Here is a 15,233-nt window from a genome sequence, read left to right as displayed (position 1 = left end):
TTGGTGGCTTTGGTGGGGCATGCTGCACCGTAAACGCGATTGCTTTTCTTCGATTGTGCGTGGTTCGTCGTGCATGGAAGCGCAACGATGCCTGGCTGTTGCGCACCAAACTGCAAGTCCAATTATGACGGAGGAAAAAGTGTCCGAGTGCACAAGTTCCCATCTGACCGAGCCACTCAGAAAGCATGGACAAGAGCAGTTCCTCGGAAGGACTTCTCGCCAATGAAGTACACAGTGGTAAGTATTTCTTCTCTCTGTTGTTATTCTGGGTCTCCAGACGAATAGGTTTCGTCAGCATAGTGCGCACTGCATTCGTGCACGCGTGCACAATAGATGGGTCTCTGTACCTGACGACGCGCTTGTAAATTCAACATTTTCGTCGAGCTTCATACCTGTAACGGCTTGTTTTTTATTTCAGCTCTGTGAAAAGCTCTGTGAAAAGCTGGGTTGGTTACTGGTGCTGCGGTAAATTCATCGACTGCAGCAAAAACAGCCCACGTATTTATGATACAAAGCCTGCTTTCTTCAAACAAGGATGTTGTACACATCCTTGCTGTGGCACAAATCGATGCTAAGGCGCAGCACGACTTCCTTCGGAAGATTGTTCTTGATCTAGAGGCATCTGGTTTTAGAATAATCGCAGTGATCTCGGACAATAACTCCATAAACAAAAAAACCATGTCCTACTTCGCTAAGCCGGCAAGTGTCAGCATTGTTTACCAGCATCCTGCTGACGAATCACGACCCCTTTTTTTTGTGGTGGACCCAGTTCACATACTAAAGTGTATAAGAAATAACTGGCAGAATCAAAGAAATATTGGCAAATGCATGTACTTTCCTGAACCGTAGAGTGATGAGGCTGAACCAAAGATACTTACAGCATATTTCAATGTATTATGCCAGCTGCACGAAGCTGAAAAGCATGAGCTCGTGAAGCTAGCAGCAACGCTCACTTTGAAGGCACTGAGCCCCTCAAACATGGAACGGCAGAACGTTAAACTGGCCTTAAAGATTTTTAACTCATCTACTGTTGCTGCTCTTAGTGTTGCAACGTTCCAGCATGCAAAGGAAACCTCTCAACATGTCGACACCATTTTGACTTGGTGGAACATTGTTAACGTCAAGACGCCAAGAAAAGGACAGCGGTTGCGAGATCAATTGCAAGGTCCAATAGTTTCATCGTCATATCCTCAACTAGAATTCTTAGAGAGAATACTTCAATGGCTTGATCACTGGAGAAGCCTCGAACATGACAATGGCCACTTGACACGTGAAACGCACATAGCTTTCAGCCACACTACCCATGCCTTGCACGAACTTGCCATATACTGTCTCAAAGAGCTTCATTTCGAGTATGTTCTTCTGGGCAAATTTGAAAGTGATAGCTTAGAGGATCGCTTTGGAAAGTACCGACAATTGTCTGGTGCCAATTACCTGTCTATAAGGCAGATATATGAATCTGAAAACAAATTGCGTTTTCAGAACGTTCTGGACCTGCCAGCTTTGGACATTCTACTACCACCGAGCGCGAACACGTTGGAGACTAGTGTACATTCAGGAAATGGCCAGTTTCAAGTCACTGTGACCGACTCCGACATTGAGAAGAAAACGTCAAGGCTACCGGCACTAACCTATGTCGCCGGCTATTGTGCCCATGCAGCTCTAAAAAAGCTGACATCCGCATCTTGCTGTGAAAGCCTTGTGATGCAAGACGTCGATCTAGATGACCCTGAGAATGCATTAATCACGAAGATTACAAGGGGTGGCCTGAAGTTTCCACGAGCAGTTGTAGTTAATGCTGTAGTCTTCACTGAAATCATATTGAACAACCTAAGGACACCAGAATATGCCGTACAATTTTTCAGCCTGCCTAGGCAGAAAGATACTCTTGTCGGCCTTGTGTTCGCTACCCTTCATGACTTTGAGGATGTCGATGCGTGTGATTTCGGTCATTCTGCACAGGAGGTAATGAGGCATGTTGTAAGTGCTGCAGCGAATACACTGCACAACAACTTGTGCCACACAGAAAACGACAAATCACGCAACGCCAAGAACGACCGAAAATTGCAGACCTTGAAGGCTTGAGATGTTTCTCATTATTTATTTTTTATTCATGAAGCTCCGTTTTGTTGAACATCTACGTATGTTTGTGTTGACAGAACCCTTATAAAAAGAAACCTGTGGCGTAGCTAGGAATTATTTGCCTACATTATCAAAATTTAAACCCTGCATTTTGGCCAATTCAATTGTTACTTGAGTGCATTGAGCTACCTGTTTATGATTCGAACTCTCCATGCTGCCGCAATCCATTAATTGCATATTTTCCTTTAGGACTGAGAGTAGGCTTCTCGTTTTTTACATACTCTTCACCATATCTCAGCATTTTATGAAGACCAATAAGGCCTGCAAACAAGGTGGGTGGAAATAAAATAACCACAAGAAATGGCACAACAAAGACGGAAGCTTATTCTATTTAAGAATTAGTTGTGCGTGACCCTATAATGATAAAATTTTCGCAATAAAATTAACCTCGATATTCGTGTGTCTAGCGAGGATTGTTTTACGCAATGCAAGAGTGAGAATGATAATCGTATATGGAAGATTTAAAATGTTTGTTTCTGAATGCAGTTCTTATCATTTGTGAATAAAGTATATTCTGTGTCTTCAATATGCAGTTTTCCTCTTTCTTTCGTTCCGTCTAAAGTTGAGTGACTAAGCAGCATGCAGTTTGCTTGTCTTAGTCCCGACCAAACATCACAAGCACAATAAGGCAGGTCGCGTTGCGATGCAGGCAAAAAAAAATGTTGCCAATCAAGTAATCTAAGGAAGGTATGAAAGAATGCTGCTTTCTATGTTGGTGTTGACTGCGGTGAACCAGCGGCTCCCCCTTATTTTTTGCGTCAGCTATACGTGTCTTGCTTTGCAAATGAAGCATCTGAATTTATAGGTTGCTGTCACTTTAAGGACAGTACTAATTTTCTCATGCCATAGTATCCGCGACGCGCAAAGAGACGCACTGCAAGCGTAACGAACCTAGGTGCGGAGACGCCGACGGCGTCGACTATCGGGCCCACCCGACTAGCGTGACGTCACACCGGCGTGCGGAGGCCTTACATGTTTTTCTAGGTGGCTTTGCCCTCACACGCTTTCATTCAACGGGAACCACACGGTGACGGCGACGTCAACGACAAAAATCCGCCTGGAGTGTCCATCTAATTGCTGTCGCAATAAAACAAGAAAGAGTCGCTTTACCGCACATCGAAACTTAGGCTGAGTTCACTTGCGTGGGAAACAGACTCTGCGACTAAAGGTGCATACTTATCTGCATTCTTTTCCACGGAGCGCCACTTTCTTCGCCAAGACCTACACGAAACAATAACCAATAACCCAAGAAAACTCCGCAACATTCATAAATCCGCAACATTCACGGGACATTATCTCAACCGAAGATGACGGTGACAGTGTCTGCAATGCTCTGCATTCCGACATTTTCAACACGGCGTTTTATAAGCACTGACAAGTGAGCCTGATGAACGACTTCCTCCGTTGCCTTCTACTACAGAGTCGTCGATGCCAGCCGTAATTTTTCTTGAAAATGTCATTTCGTGTATAACCTACAAATTTAAATTTTCATAATCATCTTAAACCGACCAAAATAATTCAAAGTTCCTCAAGAATACCCAAGACACTTCCTATAGTTTCTGCGTTTGTTGTTTGCGCAGTCACTCGTAACAGGGATCATCGCAAAAAAAATGGAGAATGGGGAAGCTCGTCCCTTAGTTCAAATCAGGTGACGGAAATTTTCTGCTCGACTACCGGCCCATTTCACTAACTAGCATCCCATGTAAACTCATAGGGCACATTATCTGCCCTCATGCGATGCATGATCTATATGCTGCGTATATGCTGTGTATGCAGCGTGTGTGATCTATATGATCGCATATATGTATGGATTGTTAGGTACACTAGGGGCCGCACGGTGTATATATGGACAAGTGATGGCGGCACCGGACCGTACAATATCCATCGAGCTGTTCCACAAGGGCGAGTTCTCAGTCCAACTCTTTTTTAGGTTGCATTGAATGGCCTTGCATATGAACTTCCTAACATGGTGAAGATTAGCATATATGCGGAAGACATATGCATGTGGGTATCTTGAGCCACCTGTCTCCAAAAGCATGCTAGGCTTCATCGTGCAGTGTCAATCACGGCTAAGTATCTGCGGCGTCAAGGCCTCCAGCTATCAACCAAAATATGGTCCGTGATTGCATTCACGCGAAAACAAATGACCATGTTTCCGATAATCATTAACGAAGTAGTTATACCCGCAGTAACATACCACAGATTCCTTGGCTTAGTGAAAGAGTTTCCTGTTGCACAGTCTGCAAAAGATGTCCGAAGTTTCGTGGGCTCTCACTTCCGCCGCTTTGTTAAAGATTTTGCTACGATAGCATGCCCTCTAACAGACCTCTTTAGGAAAAGTGCGCCATTTGCATGTGGAGCCGCTCAGGCTGCCGCCTTTTATCGCCTTACCAGCATCCTTACCATCCTAACAATTCTAGAACACTTGGCTCCTTCAGGCCCTAGATAGGTACACAGCGGACCGCCTTCCTACTGCACGACCGACTGGCAGGACGTTTACTCGTCTACACCAGTGGCTCGTTGACGCCGGACGGGTTCGGTGCTGTGCTTGCACCGCACCGGGCAACTCGGAAACGCGCCAGTGCCGACTGCACTTTGCTGTGTCGTCAACGGTGGCCGAACTCGCCGCCATCAATCTCGCTGCCGACCTCCTTTTGAAACATCCGGACATTGTGCCAAAGGCTATTCTCACTCACTCTCGTGCGGCGTTTGCATGCTGGCCAGGCACAACGCCGGAATGCCCCTTGTTCGAGTTGGCTGCAAGCTGCGACACATCGTCAATCAAGGCTGCGACCTGGCGCTCCAGTGAATATCCGGACACGTAAGATTGCCAGGCAACGAGGAGCCTGACTCCCTCGCCAAGGCGGCGCACGGTGAGCGCTTCTCCTTCATCCACTTGGTAAAGATCTTCGACTTGGCCAAGACAGCGGTTCTCTGCAGCCTCACTGCGCAACACGCCGATCGGCGCGTCGCGGCGGAAAAGCCCCCGCGCCTGTCCCACGTGTTGGGCTCGCTCAGGCTGACTGCGCCTTCCTTCTCCGCCTGCGCATCGGCTGATACGAAACAGCGGCGCGCACACAGAGGCTCACGGGATTCGGCAGCCCTGCGTGTGGTAGCTGAGATGGCGTGGGGACACTGGAGCAACTTCTGCTTCACTGTCCGGCCTTCGGGGCCGAGAGGGAGGCTCTGTATGCCTCCTACCGCTCATGTGGCCGGCCATCCACCACCCTGCAGTGCCGACTCTTCCCCAATGCTCACAGCTCCATCGCCAAACGTGCATTTTCGGCATTGGTGGAATTCTGTGAAGCAACACACCTCAGAGCGCGGCTGTAGGGCCCACAAGTGCTTAGCCACATTGTCTTTTTCTTTTACTGTTCAAGTCTCTCTCTCTCCTTTTTACTTCCGGTCTCTATCTCCTTCATTTTTTTCTCCCCATACCCCTCTCCCCTGCAGTGCTGTTGAGGTGTCCTCCTGTGAGAGGCAGTTACGGCGGTGCACTTATCTCTTCCATTTCCCTTAAAAAAATCACACACACACACGCGCACACACACTCACACACACACACACACTGGTACACACAGACACACACACACACCGATGTCAGTGGCCATGGAATCTGTGCCGTCTTGGCACTAGTTCAACCTGGCCTTGAACGTACCATCGCGTACGCTAGCGGTTTGTTCTCACCTGCGGAGCGGAATTCCTTCATCACCGAGCGCAAAAGTTTGGCCCTTGTTCTCGCTGCAGCGAAATTGCGCCCCTATATATACGGCAGGCTCTATTCTATCGTAATGGACCACAAAGCCCTCTGTTGGCTTCCGTCCTTAAAAGATCGCACAGGGAGACCTGAACGATGAACTTTGCGGCTACAAGAGTATTCCTATTCCGTGGTGTATAGGTCTGGTCCCCTACACAAGTACGCCGACTTCTTTTTCCGTTACTGTGCGCCCATGCCAGCAGAACACGATTCTTCAAGTGTTCATTCCATTTCCCAGCTTTTTGGCACGGCCAACGAGCAACGCCGTTACGCTACCTGCAGGAGCCTCAGTGACTGCATAGAATCTGCTCCTACTGATCCATTATTACGGTATGTCCTATTCGATAAGATATTGTACAGGTGCAATTTTCTTCCTGACGGTCCTCCCCTTTTCTTTGTCGTTTCTCAACACCTCTGCTGAATCGTGCTATTCGCACAACGTTTTCCAAAGTTGTACGTCGTCGTCTTCTTCTACAGCTCGCTCCGTTGGGCACAAAAACAAGCATCATCACCAATGACTCGAGCGCCATTGTCTTCTTCTACTGCTGGTTCGTTGGCACCTCTCTGCAAAACCGCGCGAACGCGCTCGGGCTCACGCGATAGCCTCACCGTCTTCTTCCCCGTGGCCGCTAATAATTTCAGCGTAGAGTTTAACTTCTGTCGTCGTAATGGGGAGCCGCGTTTACAGGGGTTTGAGCCATTCACTGTCTTATGTGACTGACACATTTACTAGCACAGGTGACACACTAATGCGTGTGCGTACCTATATCTTCACGATGACCTCAGATCGGGACAATAAATATGTTCGTACCTTTGTTCAAAAGTCTGCGTCACTTCTGTGTCGTCCACTAAAGCTTCGCTGGTCATCCACCTTCAGAGTCTGGAATTGTTTAACGCAGTTCTGCGGAAACCCGCAAGGTGGAGAGAAGTAATGAATAAAGGGGAAATCAGACATCCACCCGTTCGTAGCAATTGCTACAAAGGAAACCAATACGGGTTTCTCGAAAGAAAAGGTCTCAAGTTGAAGAAAAATTCGTCCTGGTCCGGGACTCGAACCCGGGACCACTGCCTTTCCGGGGCAGCCGCTCTACCATCTGAGCTAACCAGGCGGCTAGCAGATGGCAGGGCGAAGTCGAATTTGTCGACAATAAGTGATTTCGATTCGCGATGCTCGTCGGAGCTTTGTCAAGGAAACTATGGCATTCGAACAGCCAGACTTTTTCGCTGCCTTTCTTGGGGCGCGGCATCTACAACTGTGTTCTCCTTTCGTTTACGCCCGACAGGAGTGATCTAAATTGAAACAAAAGCATAAAATGAAGCATAATACAGAGTTCTTTAAGCAACCCAAAAATAAATTGTGACAAAAGACTTTGTTTTGAGCATCTTGAAATATCGCAACGCGAGGTACTATCAAAAGCTATAAAGAGGAAGAAGAAACAACCTCAAGGCAGCTTATTCACCGTGTCGTCGGAACATAGTCGTAAGTACATTCATTTGATGATTAATCAGCCTGAGCCGCTCTTTGCTAGCTGAGAAGCGGGGCCTCCGCAGATTTATGTAGCGTTCTTCTTGTCATGCTGAAGCCGTAGTCTAATAATTGCAGTAGAGCAAGACATATTGGCACATATCCGTGCAGCTTTCCTACGTGGCTGCCTTCAGTATCTGTAGCCAATATCTATTAGTTTCTGCCTGACATTGCTAGCTTCTGTTTTTTTAACATATACTGCAGCGACTGCTGGGGCTATAGCAGGAGTGGATAATACAAGAAAGAAATACCATAGGCAACAAAGAAAGTTTAGGCGCTGTGTTGAGGGAGTACAGACAAGAATTCATTTAATGGAAGAGAACGGTTGGTTCCTGGTAGCGAATTCCATGTTTCAATTGTTTTAGGGAAAAAGCTATACTGAAAAGTATAGCTTTTTGAAAAATGGTCTAATGTTAAGCGCGTGATGTCTCCTACTAGAAGAGATTTTTGCAATGGTGATATATTCATTACTGGAGAGGCAACAAGATGAGTGAATAATGACATGAAACAATTTTAAAGAATCAACGTGTCGCTGTTCGGAGAGAGATGTCAGGTTGAGTGAGGACATGACTGACAATGGTGAGAACTTGTGGTCATAACGTCGGTAGACAAATCTAATGGTTTTCCTTTGTATGGTCTCAACTCTGTCTATTTCGTACTGCTTGTAGGGATTCCAAACGATACTACCATATTCAAGTATAGGGGGAACAATAGTTTTATATAACAGTAATTTAGTGTGGCGCAGGGAATTAGACAGAGTACGACGTAAATAACCGAGTTTTTGTAGAGCTTTAGTCGTAATGGAATCAATGTGCTTTGACCAGGACAGGTTAGTGGTGAACGTGAGACCAAGATATTTATATTCAGAAACGCGTTGAATTAAATTATCATTATATCCGTAGCTGAAAAGCAACGGGTTAGTTTTATTGGAGAAGGACATAACGACAGTCTTACGCAAGTTAATATTAATTTGCCATGTTTCACACCATTTAGAAAATCTGATGAATGATTCACTAAGGCGAACATGCTCAGAGGGAGATGAAATGATGTCATACAATACGCAGTCATCTGCATACATTCGAATTTTACATGATATCTCGCGTGGCAAATCATTAATATATAGTAAGAAAAGTAGAGGTCCGAGGACCGAGCCTTGAGGGACGCCTGATGACACATCCTCCACCGAAGAATTGATCGAGTTAAAGCTTACGAATTGAGTGCGGTGAGACAAAAGCTTTGTATCGAGTTCACTAATTGAGGCTTGTTAAGAATGGCATTTAGTTTGGACAGTAGTTTTGAGTGAAGTACGGTATGGAAGGCTTTGGAAAAATTTATGAATATAGCGTCAATTTGAAATCCCTTATCCAGGTTAGAAGCTATGTCATGCGTGATCTCGACAAGTTGTGTTATGGTGCTAAAACCGCGTCTCAATCCATGTTGTACATTAGAGAGAATGTTATTTGATTCTAGGAATTCCATAATGTGTTTGTATATTATATGCTCTAGTATTTTGCATGAATATGGTGTAAAGATATTGGCCGGTAGTTAGAAAGATGCTGCTTACTACCTGACATATGTAACGGAAGCACCTTAGTCATCTTCCATGATGAAGGTACTATGCCGGAAGTTAGTGATTTATTGAAGAGAAGAGTAAGGTATCGTGGTCCATAAGGCATACTGAACGAGAAACAAATTCGGGATTCCATCAGGCCCCTCACTTTTCTTTGTATCAAGATTTAATATGAGCTTTAAGACACCTTCTGTGCTAACTAAGATATCATTTTTTGGGCAAGTCGGATGAATGTTTGGAAAAGGAGGAACAATATGATTATAGGCAAGTAAAAACGGACTTAAAGTATGCGTTGAAGGCGTTGGAGATTAATAAGGAGTCACTAGTCATTTCGTTCTTCACAAATAAGGATGAACAAGAGCTGTCACGTGGAAAAATGGATCCCCAGAATTTATGCGGGTTACTTTTCAACAGAAGCGGTAGCTGCGCGCTATAAAAAAATCTTTGGCTGATTTGGTTTTTGTACAAAGATCCTCCTTCGCCTTAGCTAACCTAGCAGTGTGTACGGGGTTATGGGAGTCCTTCAAGCGTCTAAGCCTGCGAACACGACGTGAAAGATGTAGTATGTCTCTGTCCATCCAAGGGATTATAGTACTTTTCTTTTTTGGTTTGATGGGAATGAAGTGTTCGATATATGACATGACAATATTTTCAAAATATGTCACGAGAACATTCACGTCACTGAACATGCTGAGTGTTTCAAAGGTGTCGAAGGCATCAGCCAATGTATCTAAAATAGAGGTGTCGTCAGGCTGATTGACATCGCGAAATGTAGTAAGAACGAAGGATGGTTTAGGAACAATGCACGGAAGGGAAACAAAAACAGCCTTATGATCAGAAATGCCTTCTACCACATCACAAGTGCAATCATTCGCGGTGTGGTTCTAGCTAAGAAAGACCAAGTCCAAAAGAGCATTCTGCCTGGTAGGCTCGCAAACGATCTGAGTAAGCCCCAATGTCAGGCTAAAATTCAAAAGTTCTTTATCGAAAGAGCCATCATGACCGCATGTCGATAGAGAGGGCCAATGAATGCCAGGTGCATTGAATTCGCTTAGACAAATAAAGTTGGAACGAGCTAGGTTGTGCATGTGCATGAACGTTTCGATTGCTTGAAGCGAGACCACCGTTGTTCCCGGGGGGCGATAGAAAACGCCGATTACAAAATGCGTTTTTTCCAAGTATTGTTTCCACCAGGCCGACTCCGTATCTAGAGGAGCTGGAAGAACGGAAAACCTTTCAGAGCAAATTATTATAGCTATCTAGACTTTAGGAAACGATTTTAATCTAAAAGGGAATGTTGACAATATATATCAAGCGTGCTGGAAATTTATAATCCAGTATAATCCAGAGCTGCCGACAACTAAGTCTTATTGTATTTGAGGTATATATGATCTTTCTTTTCTCACAAGATGCCTCAAGCCAGAATACTTTCTGCAGGTACGCGAAAGTGGAATGGACGCGGCGACTGCGTTTTGCAATAAGTGATTTCGAATCACGATGTTCGTCGGACCTTTGTCAATGAAACTATGGCATTTGAGCAGCCAGACTTTTTCGCTTCCTTTCTTGGGGCACGGCATCTACAATTGTGTTCTCTTTTTGTTTACGCCCGACAGGAGTGATCTAAATTGAAACAAAAGCATAAAATGAAGCATAATACAGAGTTCCTTAAGCAAAAAAATAAATTGTGACAAAAGAATTTGTTTTGAGCATCTTGAAATATCGCAACGCGAGGTAGTATCAGAAGCTATAAAGAGGAAGAAGGAACAACCTCAAGGCTGCTTATTCACCGTGTCGTTGGAAAATATTCGTAAGTTCATTTATTTGAAGATTATTCAGCCTGAGCCTTTCACAGCCTTTCACAACTGAGACGCGGGCCTCCGAATATTGATGTAGCGTTCCTTTTGTCATGCTGAAGCCGTAGTCTAATAATTGCAGTAGAGCAAGACATATTGGCAGATATCCGTGCAGCTTTCCTACGTGGCAGCCTTCAGTATCTGTAGCCAATATCTATTAGTTTCTACCTAACATTGCTAGCTTCTGTTAATATTGAGCCCATACTACTGCTCATTAGGTTTTATAGTTTGGTATTTCCTAATTTCTACATTGCCTCCTCTTCATTTCGAAGATTACTCCACTAGCGGTACGCCCTCTTTATCCTTGTCGCGTCAGACGGCGGCGTTAATAGTCATATCGCATTTTCTAAGGGCGTTCATCTGTGCACGTTTCGTACTGTCGGAAAATTCCCGTGGCATGGTTTGACGACGCAATTCAAAGAGCTTGGCGATATGATAATCCAGTTTTGATTGTTCCCAAGAAACAAAATGATTGCACATGGTTGAGTGTTGCTCACAATTCGCGGCGCGATTTCTTTCCACTGCCCGCAAACTTTTCTTAAAATGACTTCTCTGTGCTTTATGCAGTAGGTTCTGCACAGTAGTGCCATACTGGCTTCAGATTTTGCCGCCACAGGCTGTCAGGCGGGACTTACGTTGAGATCAACTGAAGGCCAGTGATGAATGTATGAACCCCTCAGTTATATTGCTTGTGGTGGAAGAGGATGCTGGATTAACTAAGACAAAGGCGAATTATGATGACGTTTTCGAAGATTTGGCGTCTTAGTATGAGGCTGTTGTAACGCAAAGCTATTCCAAACTGTTTTAATGCGAAGACAGTATATGCAGCATTAGACGATCATACGCATCATCGTCGGCGGTGTGACCAAGCGATCGCATCGAAACCACCGACGGCGTAAAAAGTGAAACGCGTCTGAAAATCGCGTATTTGCGTGAAATGTCTTTATGGAGGTTCCTGTAAACCAAGTAAATTAATGACTATGAAAAAAATTGGCGCACTTCGGTCAGGGTGGCAATCGAACAAGGGCTTTCGGCGTGCTGCACAGGAATGTTTCCCCGGCTCCACGGCGGCTCCACGGTTCTGCCTCACTAAAGGTGTAGGTAGCGAGAGCGTCAATGCACACGTAACGTCGCAACCATCTCGCTCATTAAAGGTGTAGCATAGTGCATGCGTCATTGGGAACGTGACGGCGAAGTCAATAGGATGGAGGTGGTGCCACATCACGAGTCTATAAAATGAGTGCATCAAAAACATTTCACCAGATGGACAACAATGGTTTTGAATATCAACACGTAAGCACGCGTGAGTGTAGTCGGGTACCGAGGCGTCGCAGCGGAGTGCCAAAACAAGAGCACCAGCATAGCAGGCTTCTGAACAGAACTGCCCTTGCCGGACTTGCGCATTGTGCACGTGCGTTTATTTGTGTCTTTTTGTATTTCGGAGCCGGCAGCAAGGCGCCGTCTGAGTGCGCTGACAATAGTGTCCCCGCTCTGCGGCGGCGGTCGTGATACAGTGCCTTCCGCCCAGACTGAAAGGCGGAATGCAAGCGTCGACGAGGAAGAGTTGGGGCCATTTTGCTGACATGCGGATCGATGAACACGCCGGCGGCATCCGCGGGGACCACCTTGGAGGGCGGCGCAAGGTAAGTCTGTTTGAGATGGTCTAACGAGACAATCTCTTCACAACCATTCAGTAGGATTGTGGCGGACGTCCTCGCCTCGGGGGGACACAGTAGGGTCTATAGTAGGAGGCTGTCAAAGGCTTTTATGGCGGGTCGTCTGCGAAGAAACGCCCGCGAACGACACTAGGGGCGGATGCACAAAGATGTTGCTCTTTGAATATTGAGGAGCTAGGGTCCGCAATTGCTGAATGCAGCTCTTCAGGCAGTCAATGTAATGCTGTGGCTGGAGTGAAAGGGCTATAGTAATGAAGAAGTCTCCGGGAAGCCGCAAGGGTGCGCCGCAGACGAGTCCGGGTGCTGATGAACCGAGGTCGCGACGCAGGACAGCACATAGACAAAGCACGATAAGAAAGCGGTAGACCCTGTGCTCCCGATCAATTCGCGCAGTTAAAACAGCCATGGTGAGTGGAGCCTATCACCATGCCGTTCGCACAGTGGTGATGTGCAGTCGTACGGCAGTGTTTACGCTAAGCAGGCGCTTGAGAGAAGTAAAGAAAGCACAGTCAAAATGGGGCCATGACCAGTGGTCACGATGCTGGCGCAGCAGGAGCGGGAAACCAATGCTGAAACAAATGCTTGGGCGACCGTTTTTAATGATGTCTGGAATCGTCACAGCTTCGGGAAAATGGGTGAAGTGCCCAATCATTGTTAGAATGTACCGGCAGTTGTGAGTATAAGGAAGTGGTCCACGCAAATCGACGTGGACCTGGTGCAACGAGAAGGACAAGCTAGAGCCAGGCGGCAAGAAAAACTGCCTGTGACTCTTCGTGTAGCAAGCCACTGTGGCAGTCTGCTAAACGAGGCATGAATGGGCCCACGTTGCGAGTCTTGGATGCTGTAATGCCTGATTTCATGAAGTGATTTGAAAACCACATGACGAAAGGCAACCAGACTGAAGAGGCGAAGTGCAGCCTCTGACATGTCGAAACACAATGCGCCAAGTACCAACGGGCGAGGAAGAAGATGCAGTGGATGTAACGGGAGTGCTTAGGGGGCGCTGGCAACGGAGGGCATTTATCAGCGCACGAGTGTGACGGTCCCAGCCCACACATGATGTACAGTCGCGGACAGAATATTACGGACCATGAAATCTAAGAAAAAGCTGAATATCTCCGCAACCTCACAACGCAATCTGGTATTTGCATTTTGGACCTCGACTAGAATATGCTAACAACGTTCTCGTGGGCAGTTTTACTGGTTACTGCTACAGGCTGCTCGGGAATTGAACGTTTTCGGAGATCCCGTGGTCCATTTTATTCTGTCCGCGACTGTACAATTGCTGAGGGAAGTGTTGCCGAAGAGTATATGAGCTGCCTGGTTTTCGCTGCTTTTGATATGCCGGATACCCATAACGAACTCCAATGTACAGGCCATTTCACTAAGTTCATGTGTGACGTATTTGGAAGAGGTCGTACAGGCGGCGTAAATAGTGTTGTCATCGCTTAAAGGAACTGTCAAAGACCTGCCGAAAGTCCTGGTTGGTGGAGTAGGTGTCGTGCAGCTCACGGCCAAAAATTCTGTAACAAGTATCAGCAGGTTGGAGCCTCCGGGAGAAGAAACTTGGTGGCTGCCACTCCATTTCTGTTGTAGAACAGCGCCAATGGCCACGCTGGAAGCATCGACCATGATGCGAATGTCCATGTAAGTCCTCTGGTCGATGATTTCATTTCATTCATTTTCATTTTTATTTCCTTAAAGACCCCCGAGGGGGTATTACATAAGGGGTGGGTTTTTTTTTTTGTTAGACAGAATATTGTTGATACCGATCAGTGCGATGTTATATTTGATATGCTATGCATGAAGCTTGATGGGCAGGTGATAATGGCGATGTTTCGAGAAAGGCCGTTCCAGTCTTTTGCTGCTCTGGGAAAAAATGAAGCAGAAAATGTTTTAGTGCGGGCACGTGGGCGAGAAACTTGCAAGGAATGACCAGTGCGGTGAGATATGTGAGCTGCAGGGATAATGTAAGGAGCGCAATTAAGCGGCGAGTGAAAGAACTTGTGAAATAGAGAGAGGGTTGCAATGCGTCGTCGACAGGATAAAGGTGATAAATTACACTCGGCTTTGAGGGATGAAGCACTGATCTCATATGAATACGAAGCATGAATGAATCTAGCAGCACGATTTTGAACGGATTCTAGGGTATTAGTGAGACCTACTTCGGGTGGGTTCCAGATGGGAGATGCGTACTCCAACTTAGCCCTCACTAATGATTTATAAGCAAGTAGTTTTACGTGTCTCGGAGCGTTACGTAAATGCCGTTTTAAAAAACCCAAAGTTCTGTTAGCTGATGACGTGACTTTAGCAATGTGCGTGTTCCAAGACATATTGTTAGATAAGGTAACTCCAAGGTATTTATAAGTGGTTACTGATTCAACAGGGATGTTAGCTATGTTATAAGTGAAGTGAAGAGGAATTTTACGACGAGTGAAGGGAATGAGCTTGCATTTAGTAGGGTTTAGGGACATTAGCCAGTCATCACACCATTGTAGTATGTGGTCGAGATCTTGTTGTAGGATGATATGGTCAGATGGACTAGTAATGGTTCGGTAGATAACGCAGTCGTCAGCAAACATGCGGATATTAGAAGATACATGCAAAGGAAGGTCGTTAATGTATATTAGGAACAGAAGAGGGCCGAGGACAGAGCCTTGAGGCACCCCCGATGAGACTGGAAGTGGGCTGGATAATTTGTTGTTTGTAA

The 15,233-nt window shown here is 45.9% G+C and overlaps 1 non-coding gene across 1 annotated transcript; it reads right to left on the bottom strand.

Annotated features, from left to right (window-relative positions):
* Positions 1-6,933: 6,933 nt before the first annotated feature.
* Positions 6,934-7,008, bottom strand: TRNAS-GGA (transfer RNA serine (anticodon GGA)). The gene has a single exon. It is a non-coding gene; the product is annotated as a tRNA-Ser (tRNA).
* Between the last annotated feature and the right edge of the window lie 8,225 nt (positions 7,009-15,233).

This window comes from Dermacentor variabilis, chromosome 8 (assembly GCF_050947875.1).
Source record: "Dermacentor variabilis isolate Ectoservices chromosome 8, ASM5094787v1, whole genome shotgun sequence".
Taxonomy (NCBI): Eukaryota; Metazoa; Arthropoda; class Arachnida; order Ixodida; family Ixodidae; genus Dermacentor; species Dermacentor variabilis.
This window is presented reverse-complemented; position numbering and strand designations above follow the sequence as displayed.